Genomic DNA, 13,370 nt, shown 5'->3' on the forward strand with positions numbered 1-13,370 from the left:
TATTCATCGTGATGCTTTCAGCAGTTACTACATAAGTGTCCTTAATTTTTTACTATTTAAAGATTGTTTCAAAGTTTATTACAGGCTCAATGAATGTTCTTCTCCTTCACTAGAAGATAAAGGCCCGGTTTCACAGACAGGGTTTACATTAAGCCAGGATTAGGCCTTCGATCAATTAGGACATTTCAGTAGCTTTTATAAACGTGTCTTAGAAAAATATATTTCTGGTGCACATCCTGAGATAAAACAATGGCACTGACGTGTTTTAAGATCCGTCCATGCAAGTAGCTTTCAGTTAAAACAGCTCAGACATACATTTTAGTCTAGGACTAGGCTTAAGCCTTGTTTGTGAAACCAGGGGGAAAAGAAGAAGGGTGTGCTTTATTATGCTCGCTGCAGAATATGACAGAAGAAATGTGACCCACACCTATAGCTATAAAAAGCAGGTAGAACTGCAGTTAGCCTCAAATGTGTAGCTGGGCTGGAAATGAATTTTTGTATGCATGTATAATTTTTTTTTTCTATTACAGATGGACAAGCAAACAGATTTAAATGCTGTTGTGAATGATGGGTTACAGAATGAATGAATGAATGAATGAATGCCTTTTATTGTCACTATACATGTGTACAATGAAATTAAGAGCCACTCCTTTTTGTTCCGTGCAAACATGTACATTCAATAAACATTCAATAAACAAGAAGAATAAACAGATAAATAAACAAGATAAATAAACCAGATAAATAAACAAGATATACAAGACCTTCTCTACAGAAATGTCTTCCTGTGTTTATTATTATTTGAAGTTATACAGTGAGGGAAAGAAGTAGTTGATCCCCTGCTGATTTTGTACGTTTGCCCACTGACAAAGAAATGACCAGTCTGTAATTTTAATGGTAAATTTATTTGAACAGTGAGAGACAGAATAACAACAAAAAAATCCAGAAAAACGCACGTCAAAAATTTTATAAATTGATTTGCATTTTAATGAGGGAAATAAGTATTTGACCCCCTCTCAATCAGAAAGATTTCTGGCTCACAGGTGTCTTTTATACAGGTAACGAGCTGAGATTAGGAGCACACTCTTAAAGGGAGTGTATAATTTTTTTTAATATATTTTTTTATATTACAGATGAACAAGCAAACAGATTTAAAGGCTGTTGTGAATGATGGGTTACAGAAATGTTGTCCTGTGTTTATTATTATTTGAAGTTATATATTCTGATTTGTAAGCAAGATTATGAAGTCTCCTTTTGCTAATCATTTTACAGCATTATTAAAAAGTCCATGTACACAATGTTTATCCCGAGTGCCTTTTTGATGTATTTTATTATCCTGCACAAAGCAAAAACACAATCTGAGTGTAGATGCCCCTCGTAAATATTAATATAGTAATAGCAAATGGACAAGTGAAGGGGCAGCAATTACCTTAGACCCCGAGCTAGCAAGGGCCCCCAAAATGCTGCATAAACTTATAGTTAAGAAAGTTTTATTTTTTTACTTTTTGCTAATTAATTATGTTTTTTCTAAAAATGCCATCAGAATGCTTACTTCATGAGTGGCGTATTGGACTGGGTGTGGTGGTCCGCTCTGGGCCAGAAAGTCCAGGGCCACCTTTTGGCCCCGTAGACACGCCTGATTATTGCTGTTAATGCTAAATAACATAAGCTGAAAATTTAAATATTGATGTTAAAACACTGAAATGAGGGCCCCATCCCTATATTTTGTCTAGGATTCGACAAATCACTAAATCTGTCCTTGTGCTAGCCACTACACCACCACATAGGACACAAGTTTTATTTTATACATTTAAAAAATATATCTTTTATTTAAAAAAAATTGTATGAGTTGCATTTTTAAGCTATAATATTTGTGATTTTATGTGAAACTATTATAAACAGGTCACTCAAGCGAATTAATGATGTAGATAATGACTGAATCCTACTCTATGGACCCTTAGTCTCTGTATAAGAGGATTTCATTGGGGATGAAGTAATAGATTTAAACTCTATGTAGAGCGCTCTCTCGTGGCTCCACCCACCACGCACGTTCGAACCAATCATATTATCCTCCCTGGCGTCCATGGGCGTGGCTAACCGCGTCGGTCTGTTAAAGGTAGCAGGTTGTACATGGCGAGCGGGTTACTCACTGAGGGCTGGTGATTGGTGTAATGGAAGCAGTCTCTGAACCGCATTTAATGACGGAGAACTACAGGAGTGGAGAGAAAACGCAGCACTGAGCAACTTGTAGACTTCACACCCGACTGTAGGTGGCTAGGTGAACGCGTTTGGCCTTATTTATTCGCTAAGCTGCTAGCTTGTTAGCTCTGCGGCTGTTTTAGTATAAAGTACTAACTTGAGTTAACTCGGTGGGAGTTTATTTAGCGCCGGATAAACGGTGAACTAGTTAGTTTAGTAAATCTGACGCTTCTCGGGAACTTGTAGTTTATTCGCCTCGCTGTCTGGGTGACGCAGAGAGCAACTGTTTACCAAGTGACTTTAATTTCAGTGCTTTTTGAACTGTCTCTCAGCCCTAAATAGTTCCGCGGTATTTGTGTGGAATTGGGATGAACGTCTAGTTAAAGGGTTGATGTCTCGCTGGCGCAGTGATTTGTTCTTTAGGAGTGTTTTTCTCTTGAACAGCGCTCTGTGTGGAGACCTTGAGGTAGTTCTGTAGTCACAGGTGCACAAATCAGTCACACAGCTCCAGCTCCACCTGCGCCTCTCGCAGGGAAACGGGTTCTGTGCACTGGCTCCGTCCCAAATCACCTTGTATGGAATCTCTATCTCTAGTGCACTAGGTGCGGTAGAGACTCCATTCGTTCAGACCGTGTGTAGTGTACCTAGATACGCAGTCGTGCAGGATTTGGGCACAGGCCACGCTAATGAAACATCATCCATTTCAAGTCAAGTTGCTATTGTTAAACTTTTCACTAAATCCTGTATGGAAACGTTGCTGTTCAGTTGTTCTATAAGCGCAATTTCTACCAAATACAGTGGAGTGTAAACGTTTGTACCCCCTTTTGGTTTCTTTTGGACGGAAGGGTGTTAAATGTCCTAAACACTACATAATTTGACTGTAAGTAGAAGTTAATTTTATTATCAGACTCGGATATTCATGTTAATATTTTTAATACTGCTCATTAGTGTTAAATGACTTGAAAGAGTCAACACATGGGATGGTCATGGCAGGGTCTTGATTTTGTGGTCAGTAAACCGTTTTTGTGTTGATTTTGATGTATGTTTTGGATCACTGTCCTGCTGGAAGATCCAGCCACGGCCCATTTGAATCTTTCTGGCAGAGGCAGTCAGGTTTTCATTTAATATCTGTTGATATTTGATATTAGAGCTGGATGATATGGCCAAAATATATATCACGATATATCTCTTAATTTCAGTTGATATGATATAATTCCGATAACGATATGAACAATATAAATCCTCAGAAAAACTGCCAAGGACGCCCACAACAGATGTCTGTACCTTCAAACTTCTGTAAACTTCTCCTCCTATAAAACTATATAATAACTTAGAAATAAAAATGGCACAAATATATGAATGTTCACCTTTAATTTTAATTTAACCTTCATACAAACACAGTGTGAAATCACCATCAAATAAACACAAAACTCTCACCTTTGTCAATATTAATATCTTTCACTTTAAACTACAACATAGGCTGATTATTTTATTCTTATAAATTGAATTAAAAGTGCTTCAGCCAGGATAAAAAAAATATGAAAAATATTCAGAGTTGCTGAAGAAAACAGAAAAAGTGTGAGCAATAACAAGAACACATGTTGCTGGGGCAGGGACATTGTTGGGGGTTGATGACTGTAGGTCCAAATTTTGCCTATTACCTGAAGACACTTAACATAGAAACAGATACTCACATATTCAATTGGAGAAAGAAAAATAAGACACCAGCCGTGAGTGAGAAGAAGCAAGGGTCCAGGTTTATTCGTTCCGTTCCACCACACAAGGTCCACACAGTTTGAGACGTCCCAAAATGCGATCTAAAAAAAAACAGAGCTGAAGCTCTTCTATTTATACAGTTTTCTTAGGGTCAGGATGACCCAGACACCAATGTGTTTTAGAAAGAGCTTATCAAAATTACCATTCTGTTTTAGAAAGAGCCCTCCCCGAACACCATTCGGTTTTCGAAAGAGCCTTCCCATAATACCAATAGGTACGAGACTCAACATTTCGGAGAGACCTTGGTCTCACGGTGTCCGCTGTTCCCATCGACAGTTATCTTGCGGCCCTAGCCATTCCCATCGACCGTTATCTCCCGGCCCTAGCTGTTCCCATAGACGGTTGTCTCACAAGTGCAACTTGGCTCAACTACCCTTATAAACGGCCCATCTTGGTTCTCTCTTAAAAATTAAGGCCTTCGTCTGTGTTACTCCTGACTTTTTCTCGTGAGAAAAGAATCCTCCACACCTTCAAGTGCATTATGAGTAAGTTTCTTTCATATTTTTCTGTATTTCTGTTTTATAATGCTTTTTTTCTTTTCATATTTGCTCTACATTTCTGTTTTATATCTGGTTATACTGCTTGCAAGTATTTTACCCCCTTTTCTGTACCCCATACTTCACAATATCATTATAATATCCTTATAATATCCTAATACTCCTTTTATTATTCTTATAATGTTCTGTTTTCCGTGTGTGTGTGTCTTAGTTGACCGTCCACCTACGCTCTGAGGCCTGCCACACTAATCAAATACATGTATTGTTATCCCCCTGTGCCTTGCTTATCTGTGTGTTGTGTCTTAGGTGAACATCTGTTTATACAGTCCACCAGCCCAGTGAATTCTCAATAAGATTACATATTACTCATACTAGGTCTCCCTCGTGTTTATTTCATGTATATTTTATATACAACACTACACTCACATAATGTGGCTTCAATTCCTGTTGAAAATATCATAATTATGAGGTGAATGAACATGAAAGTATAACTAGGACTCATATTTTTATATGAGCCCTGACTTTATGAACTGAGAGTAAGTTAAAAAAAAAAAAAAAAGTAAAGGCAGCCCCCACAATGAATGTGCCACCTACAGCAGACAGTAAAATTTAAGTGGTACTTTTGCTTGTTAACTAAGAACTACAGCTCGATATTTTTCTTCAGTAAGTAAAAAATAAACTTCTTGTTGATGAAATTGCAAAACAAATAAATAAATAAAAGAAAATGTCTCACGCTGTCAATTTTACTTCCAAAACCTGTTGAACACACCAAATCATAATGACCATCTCCGATATTGTGTGCACAAACTTCTGAGGAGGACTTGAAGGCAGCAATAAATGATGTCACATGATTTATTAACAACAAACAGATAAAAACAATAAAGTGTCCATGTTCTCCTGGACTGTTGAATAAGGTGAGTAAATGAATAAACCTTTTACCTGTGTAATGATTGCTCTGATTTTTAAGAGACTTACTGTATACTTATAATGTAATGTACACATCATATAAATTATCAGTTCATTTGGAGAAGGATATAAGGATAATGATTCTCAAATAATTACTTTTCTTCTCTTTTTCTATTTCTATGAAGCCCAAATTAAATCTCATTAGATTCAAGCAAGAATCTGTTTCATAAAGTCTTATTGTTTTCTTAAAAACCTTATTTTTTGGTTAATGGTGATGGACAGTGTGCACTGATCCGGTTTCTGTTTTATAGCCACTCTAGCGTTTCACTAACAGTGTGTCATGGAATGACTGAAAGACAATATGTATACCTCCTAAATTTTAAACTTTTTAAACAGGAACAACCCAGCCCCACTTGCCCCCATCATCCTGTGTGACTCCCCAGTTGATACTGTGCACTCCTGCCGCTTCCTGGGAACTATCATCACCCAGGACCTCAAGTGGGAGCTGAACATCAGGTCTCTCATTAAAAAAATCAGAGTGTACTTCTTGTGGCAACTGAAGTTCAACCTACCAAAGACAATTATGGTGCACTTCTATACCTCCATCATCAGTATGGTGAGTCCATACTCACCTCCTCAATCACCATCTAGTACACTGCTGCCACTGAAAAAGGACAAGGACAGACTGCAGCATGTCATTCGCTCTGCTGAGAAGGTCATTGGCTGCAATCTGCCACCCCTTCATTATCTGTGCACTTCCGGGATTATGGCTGACCCCTCTCACGCTGGACACAAACTTTTCCAGGCACTCCCCTCTGGCAATAGGCTGCAGTCCATCAAGTCCAAAAACCCATGCCACAAAAACAGTTTCTTCCCATCGAAAATGGCCTCATTAACAACACTGAAGGCCCACCATGGTCTCTTATTCGCCTCCATGAACATTTACACATCACATTAACGAACAACCCCACATTGTTGTTTCATATGCGTTACATTAACACACAACTCAGACTGCTGTGTACAACACATACTGTACTAATGTACAGTTAATGTCTTTATTTTTATTTTCCTAAACCTTCCAAAACATAACTTCCTAACTCTCTCTTATTAATATTATATTACTTCTTGTATGTACTGTTATTGTTAAGCGGCAGTACACCAAGACAAATTCCTTGTACATGTAAACCCACCATACTTGACAATAAATCTGATTCTGATTCCCAACAAACATCACTGCGAAAGACCGTTCAAAACTGTCATGCACTTACAAATTTCACCAATTCAAGTAGGTTTCCACAAAAAAGTACAATAAACTCCACAAGTTGCATCGCACATTTTGAGATCATGCATTTATGGCTGCAAAAATCAGAAAAAAACTGGAAATCCTGTAAGGACTGATATTGAATCTTGCTACTTTGGATTTCGTGGAATTTCAGAGTAATGAGGTCTAAAGCTGACATCCAAAATGTGTTTTAAAACATGTTCTGTAATGTGTTCTCCACAGTAAACACCTTACTGAACATTCTTTCCCACGAGTACAGGCAGGCACATATCCATCATGGAGCTTCCGGGAAGTGTGATGATCATTCCCCAGGATACCATGACTGGTGTAGTTAAAGGCAGCAGAGTGCAGCAGCACCATGTCATTGAAAGCTGGAAAAGCCTTTACCTCTACAAACAGTTTGTTACTCAATGTGAGAAAGAGGTGGCTGCATCGACAAAGTGCACCGAGGCTGGGGTGCTAGTCAGGCATGGAGTTTATGGAAACATGCTAACGTTATACCTTAACAGCAGCGCACCCCTCACTCACGTACTCCAGTTTTAATTGAAGGTTCACATTTCAAATTCCTGTTGGAATCTTTCTGACCATGTTCATGTACAGTTTGTATAAGATTTAGTTCCACTTATTCCTACTGATTATTGTGAAATGTTTAACAGAGGTACAGTATATTTTGAGATGTTTACATAACCTTTGAAAATAAATTATTGGTTTTAAATTTGCTTTCTGTTTCTGTTGTAGATTTTTAGCTTATTTATTAAATGATCTGGCAGACAGAAAATGGGAGTGAGAAATTCAATTCAATTCAATTTTATTTCTATAGCGCTTTTTACAATAGACATTGTCTCAAAGCAGCTTTACAGAAATATCAACACGGTATACAGATATTAAAGGTGTGAATTTATCCCAACTGAGCAAGACACTGAGTGGCGACGGTGGCAAGGAAAAACTCCCTAAGATGTTTTAAGAGGAAGAAACCTTGAGAGGAACCCGACTCAGAAGGGAACCCATTCTCATCTGGGTAACAACAGATATTGTGAAAAAGTTCATTATGGATTTATATGAAGTCTGTATGGTGTTAAGAGCAGCCGTAGTCCCAGCAGTCTGGAATTAAAGAAGATTTGGGCTCCATCCAGAGGCAGAAAGGATCTGGATCTCTAGTATCTCCATAAATTCGTGTGGGGCTTGGTGAAAGGAGAGAGGGAGAAAGTAGAACAGAATCTAGTCAGGGTAGGCTTGAGTAAACAAATACGTTTTAAGCTTAGACTTAAACACTGAGACTGTGTCTGAGTCCCGAACACTAATAGGAAGACTGTTCCATAACTGTGGGGCCCTATAAGAGAAAGCTCTTCCCCCTGCTGTAGCCTTCACTATTCGAGGTACCGTCAAATAGCCTGCATCTTTTGATCTAAGTAGGCGTGGCGGATCATATAAAACCAAAAGGTCGCTTAGATATTGTGGCGCGAGACCATTTAGTGCTTTATAGGTTAATAAGAGTATTTTATAATTAATGCGAGATTTTACTGGGAGCCAATGCAGTGTGGATAATATCGGTGTGATATGGTCGTATCTTCTAGTTCTAGTTAGGACTCTAGCAGCTGCATTCTGGACTAATTGGAGCTTATTTCTATTCCTACTGGAACATCCAGACAGTATGGCATTACAATAATCTAATCTAGAAACTTTTGGTAGGTTTAGTATTTAGCCATAAGTTTAAAAAAAAATAATGTTGCAGTGGCACGAAGCTCAGTAGAATTTTCTGCCATAAGTTTAATTACCCCAAAGTTCTATGATTTTGCTGTAGCAGTGCCATTGATTTGGGACATCCATCCATCCAGCCATCCATTTTCTGTACCGCGTATCGTACACAGGGTCATGGGGGAGCGTGGAGCCTATCCCAGGGGACTTGGGGCACAAGACAGGGGACAGCCCTGGATAGGGTGCCAACCTGTTGCAGGGCACAATTGCACACACACTCACACACATTCACACACTACGGATCATTTGGAAATGCCAATCATCCTACAACACGTCTTTGAATTGGGGAGGAAACCACATCACCGGAAGGAAACCCCCGAAGCATGGGGAGAGCATGCAAACTCCATGCATATGATAGTTGTTGTTATTGTTGTTATTATTATTATTATTATTATTATTATTATTATTATGAGGATCCCGTTGTGTGCGGGAGAGGCTTTTCCAGCCTGTCTCTCTACCACACCTTAAAGCATCTTAACATCACAGGACAACAAATGAAAAGAACTATCAGGAACACCACAGAGGCTGCTGAGAGAGCTTCAAGAAGGCTCTGGAGGGTGATCAGCAATTTGGACACAGGCCAGGTCCAGGGAGTCTTAGGATTAAAGACCCGAAACACCCAGTGACTCCAGGTTCCATCACTAATGTGTCCAAAAGCACATTGCAAGATGTATGAAAAAAACATGATAATATTAATAATAAAAATTCATTCATTAATTCCATAAAAATCAGAAAAGTTGACTGGACTAGAAAAAACATGCACAATGACCATCCAAGCTGTTTTTTATTTTATTTTTATTTTATTAATTACATTATTTTTGCAGACCCAGCAGATACAGTCAGGTTCATAAATATTTGGACATTGACAAAGTTATTGTTTTTTAAAATATATATTTTTACCACAGTATATTGGAGTGGACATAAAATAATATCAATATTCATTCTTTCATTCCAAGTCCAATATACTGTGTTCGACAGCTAAAATAATAACTTTGTCAAGTAACGTAGAGGAAACATTAGCATTGTCTGTACACCAAAAAAAAAAGAGAACCTCTATGTTATGTTAGTATCAGGGTACTGGTATTGCACCTCCCCATAGTCCACCTCCTCTGTATTAAAGGTCATTTTAGATAGCAACTATAAAAAATATAGTAGTTTAAAAAACAACACCCTACTACACACTCGTCTCCTCATGCTGCAAGTGCACACTGGTTTTGGCCTAGTAGGGCGAGTAAGGGGAATTGAACACAGGTTATTGGGAAAAAATAAAATGTAAAGCAAGGCAATGTTCCTAAGCACACCTCCAAAGCTGTAACAAAATGGCTTAAAGACAACAAAGTAAATCTACTCGAGTGTCCATCAAAAACACCCTGACCTGACTCCCAAAGAAAATTTGTGGACTGAAGTGAAAAAGCATGTCTGAGCAATGAGGCCCTCAAAACAGTTCTGTCCAGAGGAATGAGCACAAATTACAGCAAATCACGAGAAGCTTGTGGAAGGCTACTCCAAGTTCAATCAATGAACAGGCAATACCACTAAACACTAACAAAGTGTATGTAATTACTGTAACATTAAGCATAAGGGTTAATAATCTGTCATGTACATATGTTTATAGTTGAATCATTTTCAGACATGGTTTGGTAATTCTAGACAACATGGTTCAGGTTAATTGGGAAAGACTGGAAATACAGTAAGTGAAGAAAGGAAAAGTGAAGGGATTTACAGGAAGAGATGCATGAAACACCTCACACCTATGGTTAAATGATGGGTTGGCGGTTAAATGATGGACTGATGGATTTTATCTGTATTAAATGGTGTTTTTATGAAACAGCATAATAAGCAGGGTAATGAGGTAGACTGGGAAAAGACTGGGACTAGACTGGGAGCCAGGGAAAAGTGAGTGGTAAGGATCTACACCTGTGCAGGATTTTGTAGCAGGTGTTCTGTGTTTCAATGAGCAGGATAAAAGGGGGAGAGAGGGGACAGACACAGGAGAGGAAGAGGACAGCCGTGTGTCTAGATATGTGCATAGTGAAATAAAATTTCTGAAATGAGACAGAAATAATGAAGGAAAATAAAGGTGATTTTTGAGCCTGCCCCCATCTCCTCATTTTTGGTCCACCCGTATGCAGAGATTTTTACTTAGTGTACTGTGTTTATGTAATCATAGAGATTAAAGCTGTTTTTTTAAAATCCACATTCATACCCAATCTTTTATAGAATTCACTGTAAACAGATTATGTTAAAACACACACACAATTAAAAAACATCATTAAAAGGTAAGTAGCATTTATAATTTATTTCTTGCCATACCAGCATACCATAGAATAAAAAAAGTAAAATAAATGAGAAAACAAAACCAGCATGAATTCATAAAATGTATGTACACTAAATAAAACTCTCTGTATATTCAGTATTAGACCTATTAAGTAATGTTCTATATTTCTCAGTCCACCTTATTCCACTGCTTCTTACAATGTTTCATAAAAACACGCACTGTAATGCACAGAAAATCCATCAGTGTATCATTTAACCATGCAGCCATTATATCCTTTTACTTTTCCTCTTTCCACTTATTGTATTTTATGACTGACAATTAACCTGAGCCATGCTGTCTAGAATGATCAAACCTTCTGGTAATTTCCAAACCAAACTAATGTTCTGCCTCTTTTGTTACAGTAGCACACCTTATACAGTAGCTTGTACTGATATTATAACTAGAACACCACCATGAGAGAATTACTATTAACTTTATGACTTTAGCAACACTACAGTTCAAAAGTATGGAGTCACTCAGAAATTGCCTTGCTTTTGAATGAAAATCACAATTTTTAAAATAACATTGATCAGAAATACAGTCATTATAATAGTTGGATTTTTAAGGGAATATCTACGTAGGCATGGAAAGGCCCATTTTCACCAACCAGCAACTCCTGTGTTCCTGTGGCACATTGTGTTGCTAATCTGACATTATCATGGTAAAAAGTTCATTCATCATTAGAAAACCCTTGTGCAATGATGTTAGCACGGCTGAAAACCGTTGTGCTGTTTAAGAAAGCCTTACAACTGGCCTTCTTTGGGCTACTTGAGAACCTGGAGCATCAGCATTTGTGGGTTTGATTACAGACACAAAATGGCCAGAAAGAAAGAGCTTTCTTCAGAAACTCATCAGTCTATTGTTGTTTTGAGAAATGAAGGCTGTTCCATGTCAGAAATAGACAAGAAATTGAATATATCTTACAAAGGTGTGTAGTAATCTCTTCACAGAACATGACATGAATGAAGTTGTTACTTCTATCATGCAGTTCCACTGCAGTGGCTTAGTAGGTGGCTTTGTACTCAACCTATTTGCATTAAAGGAATTAGAAATCATTTTATATTAACAATATTTTCCCCTTCACATATTGAAGCCATGGATTTCTAATAATCTGACAATTATATGAGTGTACGATATTGACCCATAGAGTAGATACAAGTAAAAAGCAGATGCGATTTGTCAACTTTACTCATTTATCTATCATCAGTAACCACTTCATCCTGCTCAGGATTCGAGGAGGATCCAGAGTTTATCCAGGATTAATGGGCAAGAGGCAAGAATATATCTTACATCAGTCCATCACTGGAGACCACGGACACACACAGACACAGAATCACAGACTCATTCACACCCTGGGGCAAGATAGCATAGGAGATTCACCAACTAGTAGGTCTGTGTGGTGGGAGAAAACCTGGAGGAATCCTGCACAGACGCAGGGAGAAACTGCAGTTCCACATAAACAGTATCCTGAGCTCAGGATCAAATCAGGGAACATGGAGCTGTGAGGTAAACTGGTCTACATGAACCATACTCATACACAATATATGGTAAATCCACTTGGAGGAAGGAGTGAGGATGATTCATTCATTAATAATTATTAGGGCTGCAACTAACCATTATTTTCATAATCGATTAGTTGGCCGATTATTTTTTAGATTAATCAGATGGGGCGGGGCAAACTTTCAGTACCATTTCTTCTTATTTGAAATAAAATCCACAAACTGAGTTTTACTTCAGACTAAAACTTTACACAAGTGTTTGTCCAAAACAGAAAAGAACCCAATACACACACACACACACACACACACCAGAATATATATTATTAATTAGGACTGTAGTTTAATTCAGTGCTTTTTGTGCAGCCATGAAAATAATGCATAAATACTATAAAATAAATTATATAAAATTTTGTGTTTGAATTAGACATTACAGATCTTACTCGCGCTACACGCTGTATCAGTGTGTCTACACCGCGCGTGATCGCAACACGGCCTCGTTACTAACACACCACTTCCATTATAATAAACAACAGAATTTACACTGCAAGCGCACAGATACAGCATATAATGACAATAAAATTAAATTAAACTAAACCTTTTAAGCAGCGTGCACCAGTTTCCCCTGCCCCTTACACACAGTGGATATGAACATAACTTTGTGCTTCGCGGTATTTAATATAAAATGCTCCCTGCATTTCTGATTTTCTTCCTCAGTGACGTGATGATTTCTCCTCCATCTGATGGAGACTGACGTCATGTTGGGAATAATAAGTAACGCTGACAGAGAGTAAACTGGAGAAAGTCAGTGTCGGTGTCTCTGAGTGTTTGCTAATGCTAGCGTGCGTATGACGTCATGCGTCATCGTGACTTATACTACCGGTTAGTAAAAAAATCGCTAGTGATACATTTGAGATGATATTACCTTTCTAAAATCCACACAGTAGAGTATACAGAGAGTAGAGTACACAGTGCATAGTGTAAGTGTACAGTACTTCATTTGGGACAGAACTTTAGTATTTACTCACCGAAGCGTGTTTTCTGAACAGAAGTAATGTAAGGCAGACCATCTAGTCCATAATGACTTTTTGACTTTTTTTTGACCCAGTGTAAAATGTTAAAGAGCTATCTCTATATCTCTAGAT

General features: G+C 38.0%; 1 protein-coding gene and 1 long non-coding RNA gene across 2 annotated transcripts in view; one reads left to right on the plus strand and one right to left on the minus strand.

Moving 5' to 3' along the window:
- The window catches only part of LOC108261599 (NACHT, LRR and PYD domains-containing protein 3), a 619,868-nt gene that overhangs the window by 57,954 nt on the left and 548,544 nt on the right, over positions 1 to 13,370 (minus strand). The gene's annotated exons all lie outside the window — the stretch shown is intronic.
- Positions 1,810 to 7,377, plus strand: LOC128630434 (uncharacterized). Its single transcript, XR_008394754.1, has 2 exons — positions 1,810 to 5,383; positions 5,772 to 7,377. It is a non-coding gene; the product is annotated as an uncharacterized LOC128630434 (long non-coding RNA).

This window comes from Ictalurus punctatus, unplaced genomic scaffold (genome assembly GCF_001660625.3).
Source record: "Ictalurus punctatus breed USDA103 unplaced genomic scaffold, Coco_2.0 Super-Scaffold_100056, whole genome shotgun sequence".
NCBI classification, from domain to species: Eukaryota; Metazoa; Chordata; class Actinopteri; order Siluriformes; family Ictaluridae; genus Ictalurus; species Ictalurus punctatus.